Raw genomic sequence first — 14,830 nt, 5'->3', positions numbered from 1 at the left:
TTTGTTTGCAAAAAAAATCATGGGGGACCTTGTCAAAAGCCTTACTGAAATCAAGATATGGTACATCCACCACATTCCCTGCATCTACCAAGCTTGTAACTCTATAAAAAAGAGATAAGGTGAGTCTGGCATGACTTATTTTTGAGAGATCCATATTGACTTTTAGTGATCAGCCTTCTACTCTAAGTGATTACAGACTGCCTCCTTAATGATCTGCTTATGTCCTTCATTTGTGAGACCTGAACAGAATCTCATAGAGGTCTCTCGTTTATAGATTCACTGTATGCCCAAGCTGATGTCATGGCATTTAACAACAAGAAGTTGTAATGGGAGCTACAGGCCTCAGCACCTTTATTAAGAGAAATTACATGGATGGTGCAGCATAAATAATTCACCCACTTATTTGTCATTATAATAGGCATTTTGCAAAGGCCATTATAACGAGATTTGTTTCACTGACTTGAAGAGTTAGAAATAAAAATGTGATAATTCTGACATTCTACCACAAATTTTACTGCAGAGAATACAAGCTTAGCATCCCTTATCTGGAATTCCAAAATCTGAAATACCCAAAAGCCCCAACTGGCTGACAGACACCTTTATATTCTGCTTGTTCAATGTTTCATAAACAAAATTATTAAATGTATTGTATATAATTATTTTCAGGCAATATGTATAAACTATGTATGAAACATCAATAATTTTAGTGTTTAGACTTGGGCCCCATCTCCAATTTTCATGATTTACGTATATTCCAAAGATATTCCAGACAGAAACATTCAATATTCGAAAAAACCTTGATCCCAATAATTTTGGATAAGGGAGCTTCAACCTATATTTTTATTTCAGCATCACCATTATTTACTTCTGTCTGGAAATAGTAACCAATTTTACTTCAGGGACTGACAAATCAGAGTGAAAACATGGCAGCAAAGGAGTGTGTGCATGTAGGTGACTTCCTCCCAGTAATAACTTGCAAGATTAAGCCAAACGAGTTACAAAATGTGTTACTCAAAGTGAAACAACACAATTGATATCAGAATAATACTGTTACAGTCCAATCTTCAACTGGAAGGAGAATTAACAGCATAACAATTGTTGAAATGGAAAACTAATAACAATAACACTGTCAGTGACTTCCACACCATCACTAAGAATTCTACACTGCACACCAAAGTATCAATCAATATGTAATTATGGCATAATGGTGGCAACCTGCCAAGACACTCCCTAGAGGCCCCAGCATACATGTACTTGAAGTAAGAGTTGTCAGAAAACCCTACAAACATGTCCCAAAGAGGTCATCTTACAACTGCTCTAGAGTTAGAGACAACAATGAAGCCAAAATGCAGCTTTCATGAGGTGACACACTGACTGAATAGATGAAGCACCCTCCATGAGAGCCCTATATGAAAAAAGAGGAGAAGGGGAAGGAATCCTTACCTTAAGTATTGTCAAGTGTATTGCCCAGCAGAGTACCAGGAAGAGTTCAACAACTAGAATAATAGAAATGTCCTCAGTTGCTGCCTTCAATTTGCTTTTGTAAGAAGTGCTTATTTCTCTGACTAATAAGCATTTATTCCTATTACCTTGCTAGCACTGTTGGACAGCTCCCTTGCTGGACAGTACCCTACCTGCCTAGCCTCTGATTCACACAGTATTCCCCCTGCCATGCCAAAAAAATAGATATATGAGGAGGAAACAGAGAGAGGATAGAGAAAAGTGTGTGCACACAGCCCTGAAAATCAAGTGTATGTGTCTATTATGATGAACCCACCACATACCTTAAGCCCCAACCAGATATGCTTGCACATGATCAAGCAGAGTGACTGTTAGGACCATTTGGTAAATAATAATAATAATAATTATTATTATTATTATTATTATTATTATTTATATCCTGCTTTTTCTCCCATGAAGCGGCTCCTAACATATTAATATTGTGCAAACAACAATCCGAACACATATAAAACAAATTTAAAAATCAATAAACATAAAAACACCTTAAAATAAAATGTGCCCTGGATGCCTAACACTGCTTACCTTTGAGCAGTAACTAAAGAGAGTGAGGAACCATTAAAGCATTATTTAATAATATTCTTTATAAGATCAAGAGCTGTGACCTGCAGACTTTCAGATTTACTGGGGCACAGTGCCAAATCCACCGTTCTTTCCCACCTGTAAGAGTGCACCCCATCAGTGAGATATAAAATTCCCATATCAAAATTTTTGAGTGTTGCTCTTTATTGACAGAGAAGCCATTGAAATCCACAAGCATGTGGACAACTTCAACAAAAAGGAGGAAACAATTTGACAAAATCTGGCTGCCAGTATTAAAAAAATCTAAAATCAGGACAGTAAATAAAGAGCAACACTAAAAAAAAGTAGAATTCCAGACAGGAAACAATCAGGGCCAGCTAACACCTCCCAACAAAGGATTCCCCCAGGCAAGAAGCAGCCAGGCTTTGAAGCTGCCAAGCTATTTAATGTTAATCAAGGTGGCCAACTGCAACATTCACACCTGCCTCTAACAGACAAGAATTCTTTCTCACACCCTGGACATTCCACAGATATATAAACCTCACTTGCCCAGCTTCCAACAGACCTCACAGCCTCTGAGGACACCTGCCATAGATGTGGGTGAAATATCAGGAGTTAATGCTTCTGTAACATGGCCATACAGCCTGGAAAACACACAACAACCCTGTGTCAATACACTTTAACAGAAATCAGGCTCCATCGATAAACTTCAGCAGACACTCAAGAGTGCAAGTACAGTCAGTATTTCTTGCCCAACTGTGCTTCTTATGCATGTTTTCAAATGTTTAAGAGTTGAAAACAACCTTCATTTGTAGCTGTTGACACTGACAATGTTGTAGGAATCTGAACAAGTTTCTTCACATTCGGAAAAAAACTCTCTATCACAGACAAGAGATGCTTCTAGTACATTTCATGTTTTTTCTGCAGGTGTAATCTTTTTTTTCATTTTCTATACAATAGGTCGAACTCTTCCATCAGTGTGTATCTTGATGGCATTCATTGTAAAGCTCTGAGCACTTGTTCAAGTTGGATTTGAAATGGCAACAATTTTTTTTGTCGTGTCAGGAGTGACTTGAGAAACTGCAAGTCGCTTCTGGTGTGAGAGAATTGGCCGTCTGCAAGGACGTTGCCCAGGGGATGCCCGGATGATTTGATATTTTTATCATCCTTGTGGGAGGCTTCTCTCATGTCCCCGCTTGGAGAGCTGGAGCTGACAGAGGGAGCTCATCCACCTCTCCCCGGATTCGAACCTGCGACCTGTTGGTCTTCAGTCCTGCCGGCACAGGACTGAAGCCGGGGGCTCCAGGACTGAAACCGGGGGCTCCATGGCAACAATTAATAGGGAGGAACACTTGCAATTCCTGAACGACTTCCCTATGCCTTGTAAACCTTTCCTGAAGCTGACTTCAGAATAAGTCCAGTAATTTAGTCTATAATATTCCACTGGTATTGGTAAAGTTGCCTGGATGTTGCTTTTACAAGTCTGCCTTGAACAGATGTGAGGAATCCTAATTTCTCCACTCACAGACTCCACCACTGATCTTGCTGTGTCAAATATTTCCTAAATTTCTTTCACAGATTCTGTGTGTATCTCCTTGGCTTTTTCTAAGAGACTCCCAACATGTTGCAGCCTACCAAAATGTCCATATCTATTCTTTGTAATGTTTTGCTAAGCTGACAGGATGATGAAAGAAGCTTTCTTAGGATATGTGTGGTTACTACAAATTCAGCATTCAGAACAGCTAAAAGAAAGTGTCCAGCTTGGGAAGAAGTCTCACTGTTGTATAGAGGACTCTTTTTTAGTTCTTCAAGTGTTCCCACCACCAAACTGTACAGAGTCCAACAAAATGTAAAACTGCATCAAGTCACTCAACTCAACAGGCTTCGTGGCAACAGGGAAATAGTCTTTTAAACAGTCTGATGGATAATGCTCTGATGGATAATGCTCTGAAGAAATTGCACACAGCTGATATTGTTCCTTGGCAATTTCTGACAGGTGAAATGCTGCAAGTATTTGATAAGGCTAGATTAATGAGGGAGCACTGCAGTGGATGTAGACAGCCATCAGATACTTCTGCGATATAATTGTCTGTGCACCACTAATATGACCACTCATATTAGCAGCTCCATCATAACCCTGTCCACACAAGTTTTGTAAGTTCAGCCCGATTTTCTCCAGTATTTTCAAAATAATTTCTGTAAGTCCTCCACCTTAGTATTAGTTAGCTAACACTGTACACCAGGGTACTTCTTTAAAAATCAGAAATAAACTGTTGTAAAAATGAGACAGATTCCTAATCCTCCCCACAAACATCCATTAAAAGTCAGAAAATGAATGTAGGGGAGGGGAATATAGGGCCATCTCAATTCCCTTTTCCTGTCTGAGAACAGCAAATGTTTCTTCCCACTCATTTCAATCATGGTGCATGAGATGGAAAACCCCACAAGCCCCTCTCTCCAGTAAAACAACAAATTAAATAATAATTCACTGCCTTTTCGTGACACCTGAATATATTGCCTACATTGGACAATACAGCATATTGAAAGCTAAGGCCAACCTTGTAAGAGGAAACTGATGGGTGAGCAATAAATAAATAGCAATCCAAGCCAAAACCTTTGTAAATTTAAGAGGAAACAGCAAGTATTGATCTGTCATCAGAAACATGTTCTGCTTTCTCATCCCAAGTGTAAGAGTAAAATGCACTAGTACCTGAGAGTGCATTAAAAGCACAGCATACATAAAAAATACTGCCTGCTTCCAGGTATACACAGGTCCCTCAGCTTGTCCCACAAAACAGAGCTATACAAGTACTGAAAGTCTATTACTACTCTGAATTATCTGCAAATTATCTCAAGTATGCAGACACGAGAGGTGATTTAGTTTGATTTTTTTTAGTTAGGTGCCTGTCGAATTCTCATAGGTCAGACCATGCTGGCTGCTTACTCATCAGTAAACATTGACCGTATTCTGAGCCGTATGGGAATGCAGCTTGCAGCTTGTTCATGATGGTGAGGAGAAATAACTATATTCTCTGTACCAAGGCACATGATTCACTGTGAGAAGCAAGACAGCCTGCCTCAATCTCTCAGCTAATGCATTTCTACTTATCAGGCCCAAGGCTATGATTCAGCATAGGGCATTCATATTCCTCAGACTAATCATCAAAGAGAAAAAAAAGTAAAAAATGAAGAATATGAAACACTAAATGCTCTTCACCCTGCATTATGTTGTGGTTTGTTTTTCAACTGGGAACTGGACTATGATGGGGGTGGGGAGTGAGGGTGGCCATAGGATCCTGTGTCATTATCAATAAGCAAGGGATCTGTAAACCTTTACATCCTGACCTTCTTGCCCTTCTGCAAATCCCCAGTGTTACAGAAATCAGCAAGATTTTCTTTTAAATGAGGATCAAGTTCTCTTTTAAGCAGTCATTTATCATGACACAGAGGTTGTGCCACCTTGTCTTTTTTATGTACGCAAAGACTTACACTGTATCTGACACCTAATAAACTAAGATTCTCTTTGTAATCTTGCTTTTTTCCAATGAGATCTTTTGATTCCCATAACCATTGAAACCTATTTATAAATGTAGTAAGCTGCCATACTATAGGCAAGCCACTAGTCCATCTCTAGACCTAGATTGTCAACTCACACTGGCAGCAACAGCTTTGTAGCACTTCAGGCAAAATTCTTTTTAGCCCTACAAGGCAATGCCTGTTATTCTCATGTCACCTCTCATATAACTACTAATCAGTCATAACCCTGCTTAGTTTACAATATCAGATGAGATCCAGTTTGTTTAGGGCAGTAAATATTGCCACTGTTTTTTTAAAAAGCAATAGATGTTCAGGATCAAAGTATTTCCATATTTCAGAGAACCAGGGCTTTGAAAAATTATTTCTGGACTACAAATCACACCACAAAAATAGCCAGAATGCCTGGGATACTAAGGGAGTCATAGTCTTTAAAAGTAACATTTCCAAACTCTACTGTAAATTTTGGGGTCTGCCTAAGTATGTATTTCTAAGTGGTTCCAGTCTTGTCAAGTTGTCACCACCAGTTTGCTGCACAAAGCCAGACAGAACTCAATTTGGAGCAGAAAAGTAAGAAGTCCCTTTCCTACCAGCAATTACCACCATGGGAGGTGTTTCTCCACAAAAGATCCTACACTACTACTAAAATCATTTGAGTGTGGACAAGCAGACAAGAAATTCTCTCTTCTCAATGGTATGAACCAATACAAGTAGAACTGTACATTTGTGCATTTGATCTCTCCACAAGAAATGGTTCCCATGCCACTAACATTAATCCCAGTTAGGGCCTAATATTTTTAGAATCTGAAAAAGTTACTTGTTAGAACTACAGTTCCCAGAACCCCAAACCAGTATTGTCTGTGGCCATATAGGCTGGGACATTCTGAGAGCTAAGTCAAGAATAGTCAAACTGTATTCCACAGATAAACACAGTGACAAAGCCACCTTGAATTCCATTATTGGGTAAAAGGCAGGACATAAATAAAGAGATTGATTGATCTGTAAGTGACCCAAGACAGCAAAGCAAGACTATTCCTAGTTAACAATCAATTACTGAGCTTGTGTGCTTGCTTAGCATGAAATCAAGTGTGCTTAGGGCACACCTTCCTTTGTTTTATGTTGCCACAGACTTATTTCAAACTTTTCTAGACTATAATTTTCCTCTTGCAAAGGAAGTGAAGTTGTGTAAATGTGGCAGGATTTACAAAACAAATATTCACTTATGTGAGTGTTCCAAGATACTACACTTAATAATATATTAAATTAAATTAATAAAAATTACTAAAAGGATTGAGGCACAGGCAGATGAACTGTGCATGATGTTAAATGTCTCATAAAACTTCTGTATTCCTTTTCTTATGGAATTTAGCTGTTCAAGAAAATACATAATCAGTTCCATATCAAAATAGATGAAAGGCTAGCAGGATGTCATATCAACCATAATACTGCAAAGGCATGGGCTTTTTCAGCATACTACTAGGGTTAGAACTTACTTAGACTATTCCTCGCTAGATCTTTTCTGCTAACTTTAGATTAGATTAGATAGCTTTAAAAAGGAATGAATTGTTCCATTAGATAGCTGTTCATCATGCAGTGTTTCATCCTGGTACAATGTGGTAGGATAAAAATCCCTGTATAAACTGATGCTTTGAAAATTTCTTTAGTCTAAGGTATATAGAGCAGAGTCTGGAAAATTACTTATTTAGAATAAAATTTCTAGGATTCCATAGTCTAAAAAAGTAACACGATCAGAACATGCAACCTGCCATCAACAATGTCTTTATAATGACACTTTCTAGGCTTGCCCAATTATTACCCATTGGGGAAATAATGGCAATTTACTAAAACTCGTGAATCCATTGATTCACTATATCATCTCACTGAAAAGTAACATATTCAGGAATCTAGAGATGGGAGTCATTGGACTATCCAGACATTGTTAGACTGCAAATCTGAAAGTTCCTTGCTATGAGAAATTATAGAACTTACAGGCCAACAGCACCTGGAAGGCCACATGATTCCCATCCCTGTTCAGACACAAGTTGTATTATCCAAGAGAAGACCCCACTCAACCTCAACCTTCTACTGACACTGATAGAAAAAAAACCCAGAAAAAGCAGTAGTATTTAATGCAGTCTTCACTGTATTACACAAAGAACATAATGATCAAAATATGGAAGAGTCCCAAGATATTAACAAGACAAAGCTTCACATCTCTCACAATGCAAGCTTACCAACCTCACTAAATAATTTATTCTTTAAATTGCACTGTGTGTGTTAGTTATTAAAAAGTCTGAAGTGGTTTATATAACTGCATTACAAATTTGTTTTGTGGTTGATTTTTTTAATTCATATGTAATATACACTCTCTCAGTGCCACTATGGAGCATTTGAAAAGTTGCCGACTTTTTCTGGCATGCCATATGCATCCTTAAATAGCAAATTTAATTTTGAACGTTGGTCATCTGAATAGTTACAATTCACTGTAGCAATGCTTTAGCGTAAGAACTGCTAAATTTATCCACAATGACATGAATCCTATTGGTTTGTCCTTACAACAACAGACCTGCTGAATCAGTTGTAGAATGCTGAGTCAATATATAGGTTAATCTCACTGATTCCATGGGAGTACAGTTAAATCTCCAAATCTGCAGGGATTGGGGCACAGGACTGCCACAAAAGTGTAAAAAATTATGACATCCCCAGAACACCAAATATACATATTACAATTCCCAGCTATGGTGGCAAAAATATGCTTCAGTGTTGTCCTCCTTCTTGAGGAGAAAGAAGAAAAGGACAGCAATATTGAAAGAGATTTCTGTAGCAGTCACAGCTAGGTCAAGTTAAGCAACTGCAGGACAACTCATCTTTCTCCTCTTCTCTGCATCCTTTTCCACCAATAACCCCTTATTTGACACCTTTTGTGTCAAAGAGGCAAAGGGAGTATTGTGGTCAAACGCAGAAAAAGGAGTAATGGACTGTTGGTGGGAAAGGAGATAAAGATGACAAGGAAAGTGAGCCACCCATTCCTGCAGGCTTCCCTAGATCTAGGGCCTCTTTTACAGACAGATTTCGCTTCACAGGTGGCAGTGGCTCCTCCACCTCTTCATCCTTCAAACACTCTGGATCTGTGCCCCCCCCCCCCCCCACCGCTGCCTACACCTGCAACTCCCTTCAATACAGTATTATCACCATCATCAACATTACTACCACTACCAATTGGGCCACAGGAAATGAGAGAACAAGGCTAGCATGTATAGCATGAACTACCTGTTGTAGAAGGCTCAGTGTTATGTGCAAGGGAGTTGCTACTTAAACTAGTTAAGCAGCAGCTACACTGCTAGTCAAGTACCAGATGCAAGTTCACAAATAATCAAATATACAGAAGTTAAATCCATGAAAGTCAAGGGCCAACTGTATTTTAGTTGAGGTCGAACTATAAAGTTAAGGCCAATACATTCTAGTGTGCAAGAAAATAATTTAGTATGATAAGCAATTACTAACTTGAACTCGTGATCTCCAAGGTGTTGCAAGCTGTGGACAAAGGGAGTAATTGCAACAGCTCCATTGGTTGTCAGTGTGTTTCTGGGCACGATTCAAAGTACTGATCATAACCAGTTCAGGTCCAGGTTATTTGGCTGATCGTATCTCCTAGTACGAACCTACTTGGGCTCTGAGATCATTAGGGAAGGCCATTCTCTTGGTCCCACCACCACTGCAAGCACGGTCGGTGGGGATGCAACAGGGGGCCTTCTCGGTGGCTACCCCTGAACTCTGGAGCTGTGCCTAGTGGAGCAGAATCCAGAATGGCCCCCTTCCTGCTGTCCTTTAGCAGCAGGCTAAAACCATTGTATTCAAGCATACTTTTAAAGAACAAAGTTCTTAAGGGTGAGATAGGGAGTTCTGTAGGGTTTGGGTTGTTTTAACACTGTTTTTTAATGTTGTGAGGCACTTTGCATTTCCATCGAGATAAAAGCAGGACATAAATACAATAAAAACCAACAACAATGCATGTGGAAGTAATATTAATCAAGAAACTTTAAAAGGTTCTCTACATTTGCCATTAATACTTCAACTTTGGAAATCCTGGCCCAAAACTTTTCCATTTCAGACTGCTTCTTTGTAGATTCTGCATACTGCCGTCCTTAGATAAGCATGTAACATTATCCTCAGCTTTTTATTTCCAAGCTGCAGCTATACAAAGCATACATTAGTTTCTCTGCTTGTGCCTCTATGCAAAGTCTGGCAGATATGTGTAGCTAATAACTTGAAACGATCATGCCAGAAGTAGATGATGGTACATTATGAAGCAGTAAGAGTAGCAACTTGAGAAAATGTTTTCCAAGCCCACACCAAAATTTCATGGAACAGAATAAAATAAAATCTCATTATATTCATAGGAACACATCTCTAATATTCATTAAAACTAACAAGCAACTCTTAAGAGCAAAAAAAAATTCCCACTTAAAAATGATGCTGTCAATAAAAATACCAACTTTTCCTCTCTGTATCAAGAAGTCCAAACCCAAACCAAATAAAGTCAATGGGCGTTTTTCCTTCTAAAGAGTTCTGGGTTAATTTTGTGTGGCAAAAGAAATTTATTTTAACATTTGGTATAAATAATCCCGCAGCATCCTATACATGACACAGGACTTCAAACTTTACAAACTGACCACTACATACCAATTAATCTGAGCTGATCTAAAACTCTTCCCTCCCACCATCAAATGCACAAAACCTTCCCCAGCAACTCTACAAGCAAGATCATGAATTTTCCCTAAACCCACTAATTACAATTATTTATACCCTAAATGACCATTGATTGAATTTAATTTATTGACTGTGTTGGTTTACCACCTCTCAGTCCTCCAGTGGTCTCAAAACAAAGCAAGCCAAATAAAAACATTGTTAAAATTGTAAAAAGGTATACAGATCAGATGAACATGCAATAAAATGTGACATCAATTTTGAACACTGTTTTAAAGAAAAATACTATCACCATAAGCAAACAATCACACATTTACAGTTGAAAGGCATGAGGATTTCACTAGCTTACAACTGTAAAGTGTGCTGTGAAAAAATAATTAATAGAAAAGATATATGTTATTTTCATAGCTCAGTGAATTATCGTACAAAAGGTGACACTCTTAGCATTCTTACTGCATGTTGTTACATAATTTTCTATGCAACATTAACACAGTTTATTTAATTAAGGTATAGGTGGTACACAGACATTGTACAAGAAGCAATTGTGTGCTTAATTAACACCAAGTGTTGATGAACAGCCTTCAACTATTCATCTCTTTATCATCAAGGCCCGTTTTAGTATTTCACATCTGAAATTTGTGCACTAAGTTCCCCGGGGAAATCAGCCGTCTTTTTATGAGAGGACTTAGCACACAATGTCATAGAGAAAAGCACAGTTTGTGGTCTAGAGAGACATCAAAATCAAATGATTAAGTGGCAGTAGCATGGGGGTGGGGGTGGGGGGTATACAACTAACACATTTCAGAAATGCAAAGCAGATATAAATCCAACTTCATAAATAGTTCTATAGTTTCCCTTCAGATTTGAGAAAAATAGCCAAAGGGCATAGAAGAGGACGGTTTTCAATAGGAATGCTTGATTAGATCTCTGAAAGTATTTAATGTCAAATCAATGTTGCTTATCTTAACAATGGACTTAAACACATTAACACAAACATTCACTGACACAAGCTGATCATGCACTTTTTACTCTCAGGCAAAGAGCTTCAAAATAATAGGCTCTTCAAACAATATCCAAGAAAACAACATCTCTTTCTGGCATGCACAGAAACAGGAAACTACATTAAACTCCTTAAAGCCGACCAAAGAATTAGTGTAATATTGTCCAATTTAAAAGGGGTCGTAAGGCAACACTCTAGGTTCTTTCTAAGTGAAATAATTTGCTTACAACAATGCAGCAAAAATAGTCTTTATTAACAAGCTTATACGCCCCTGACTTCTATTATTTCCTCTGACTATCTTCGACTACTACCTATTTTGGAAAACATGAGGCCTGGGCTGATTAAACATTATATACCAAAGGAGAAGTTAGAAATCTTGAGGTACAATTGACAATCTTAGCATCAAATAAAATAACCCTGTGACTGTATGACTCGTTTTGATAAAATATCATAACAATAAGAGCCATATAAGAGTGTCTCTGGTGTTTTGTACTTGCCCCTTCTTTAAACTGCATCTTCTTGATGCTATTGCCTCACCACACTAGCAAGTAGAACCAGCTTTCAGTAGATCGAAAGAGCATGTCGAGATTTTTACATGCTATCATTCAAAATTCGTACACTAACAGCAGACTGGATCCTACTCAATCACATTGGAAGAGGAAGAGAATATTTCCAATGCCCCCTTAAAATCAAATACAATAAAATAAAATTAGAACAATAGTGTATGTTTTCTTGAATTTGTAATACTATGTGAACTGATGGTTATCACTTGATATATAGATTCAATAAACATCTGTGAGGGACTTGTGTTTAGCCAAGCTAGATTGAGCAGGAGGAGAGAAGGGTCCTTCAGTTCTATCCGTTCCCGGAACAGCATTATTCCACCTTCAAGTGTCTCATGCTCCTACTCCCAAAAGACCAGATGTACACAAAGATTTGTACAAAGATTTAAGGATAGCTATTTCTGATCATAAAGGCTATCATATCCTCACTAAATCTAACATTAGAAAATATCAATTGTCTATCACATGAAAAGGGAAAATTGGTCATTCCTTACTCACAGATATTGCTAACATATATCCAATTCCTTGCAGATCTAAGAGCAACAAAATATTAAGAACCAGAAAATATGCAATTCATGCTGTTCAAAGAAAAACGAACAACTGGGAAATTCTGTAAAGGAGGAAAAAACCTCGCATACGTTCCCAGTCTGTAAAAATAAAGCCAAACCAAATGGCCTGTATTAGCATACTGCTGGAGAAGGGGTATCTCCTGCACACAACTACTTTACATTTGTCCATATTTGCCATGTTTCCCCTTATTTGCAGAACCATAGCACGTTGTGAATGGCAATGATAAAGCAGGAATGTAAAAGTTATCCAGCCTCTCCCTGGCCAAGTCAGGTCTGTAACAGAGCACTATTCCTGTACTAAAACCAACACCCATCTCTTTGCTTTATTGCTTTATCATCTAGTTTACTCCGAGGAAATTGAACTATGGGCAATTAAGATTTATAAGCTAAATGCTTTCAAAATTATATCTTAGGGAAAGTCAAATCTAAATTAGATCAGCCCAGGCTTTTAGGCTTCCAGCTTGTTCTCTTTCAAGTGTACTGCCATACAGAGACCATCTCCTCTTACACATCCTTTCCAAAACATATCTAGACTGCTGCCACGAAGGAGGATCTCCTCAGGAAGACTCTATTTGCCTCTACTGCTGTTGCTATTTGCACCCCACCTCACCCCACCCTATACACAGACGTGGGTTGAAATGTTTTGGTCAAGCTCAAAGACTGACTAAATATAGACCTAAAGAATAAGGTGTATGTTTTTCTAAATTAAATGAAATCTTCTGATCATCACAGAAGTAAGCAGCTCAAAACACAAGGATGCCCTCCTCATCTCAGATTCTGTTACCATGGCCTGCTAGATATCAGTAGCTGTTCCGTAGTGTGTGCTCTCTGCTCAAGAGGGATCATAAATGTTGAACAGACACACAGATTTCTGATTGCAACATGGGAATGCAAACTGTAAACAACAAGGCAGATTTAAGAAAAGTGACATTTAATTATCATCCTTGTTTGGCCGTTTTGTGTCTTTCGGTAAGGTGAGAATATACACCTCTTTGGCATTCTAATCTTGCATTTTGCAAAGCATGAGCTATGGTTGTTCTGAAATGACAACAAATGGGACCACTTTGGATTTATGTTCTGTGCAACCTATTTAAGTGGTTCCTCAAAAAAAAAAAATACAGGGTGGGCCAAAAGTCATAAAGGGGCCCTAGCCATACTAGATATACATGATATTAGACGCCATTTACAAGATTTGATTTCTTACATGTAATGTATTTCCTATACACACTGTATATAATGCTATGGTATTGTAAAGGAAAAACAAAAAAAATGAAGCTATCTCTCTAGATGACTTATATATGCTAGAAATGTTGGTATGATAAACCTTTTTTAAAGGAATGCATTGTTAAATGTGTATTCTTATCCATAGAGAGGTAGATGCAATGGGCCCTCCCTCGGGATGTTCTGAGGTTTGAATCCAGGATCCCACACACACACCCTATGGATATCAACATCCATGTTTGTTCCATTAAAAAGATAAAGGTTTTCCCTTGAAATTAAGTCTAGTTGTGTCCGACTCTCGAGGGGTGGTGCTCATCTCCATTTCTAAGACTAAGACACCTCCATAGACACCTCCAAGGTCATGTGGCCAGTATGACTGCATGGTGCGCCGTTACCTTCCCGCCAAGGCAGTACCTATTGATCTACTCACATTTGCATGCTTTCAAACTGCTAGGTTGGCAGAAGCTGGGCTTAACAGCGGGAGCTTACCCCGTCCCACAGACAAAAAGTACCTATCAAGCTATCTCTTTAGACAACTTATATATGCTAGAATTTTTTTTAAAGGAGTCCATTATTAAATTTGCATTCTTATCCGTAAAGATCCACAGGCAAGCTCTGGGTCATAGAGATCTAGAGACAGTAGACCTTTGAGATGCTCTGGGGCTTGAATTCAGGATCCCACACATACACACACCCTACGGATATCAACATCCACGGATGCTCCAATCCCATGACATAAAGGGTGGCACAAAAGTCAAAAAGGGGTTCCAGTACTTAATAACTCCTTTATAATAATAATAATAATTTATTTATATACTTTAGTCTTTATTTTGATTGACAATAACACAGCATTATAGGCAGTGTATATAGGACATAGATTGATGTGGCTTGTGGGAAAAAATCAATTTTGTAAATACTGTTTATATTGTTTGCATACTGTTATATATTTAAACTAGCCATCCCCTGCCATGCATTGCTGTGACCCAGTCTGTGTATATGTGTTGTGTGTGTGTGTGTGTGTGTGTGTGTATTTGTGTATATGTGTATTTATGTGGTTATGTGCATACATTGTAATGTAATATATATTTTTTTTATTTTATTGTTTTTTAAGTCTCTTCCACTTTGTTTTTCAGTGTTTTTATGTGTGATGATCATTTGTTGGCCTGACAGGTGTATTGTGTCCAAATTTGGTGTCA

At 38.2% G+C, this 14,830-nt stretch overlaps 1 protein-coding gene across 10 annotated transcripts in view; it reads right to left on the bottom strand.

Moving 5' to 3' along the window:
- NTRK2 (neurotrophic receptor tyrosine kinase 2) overlaps positions 1–14,830 on the bottom strand; it is a 208,467-nt gene that overhangs the window by 189,851 nt on the left and 3,786 nt on the right. The gene's annotated exons all lie outside the window — the stretch shown is intronic.

Source organism: Anolis sagrei, chromosome 2, assembly GCF_037176765.1.
Source record: "Anolis sagrei isolate rAnoSag1 chromosome 2, rAnoSag1.mat, whole genome shotgun sequence".
NCBI lineage: Eukaryota > Metazoa > Chordata > Lepidosauria > Squamata > Dactyloidae > Anolis > Anolis sagrei.
Note: the sequence above shows the minus strand (reverse complement) of the source record. Positions and strands in the feature narration are given on the sequence as shown.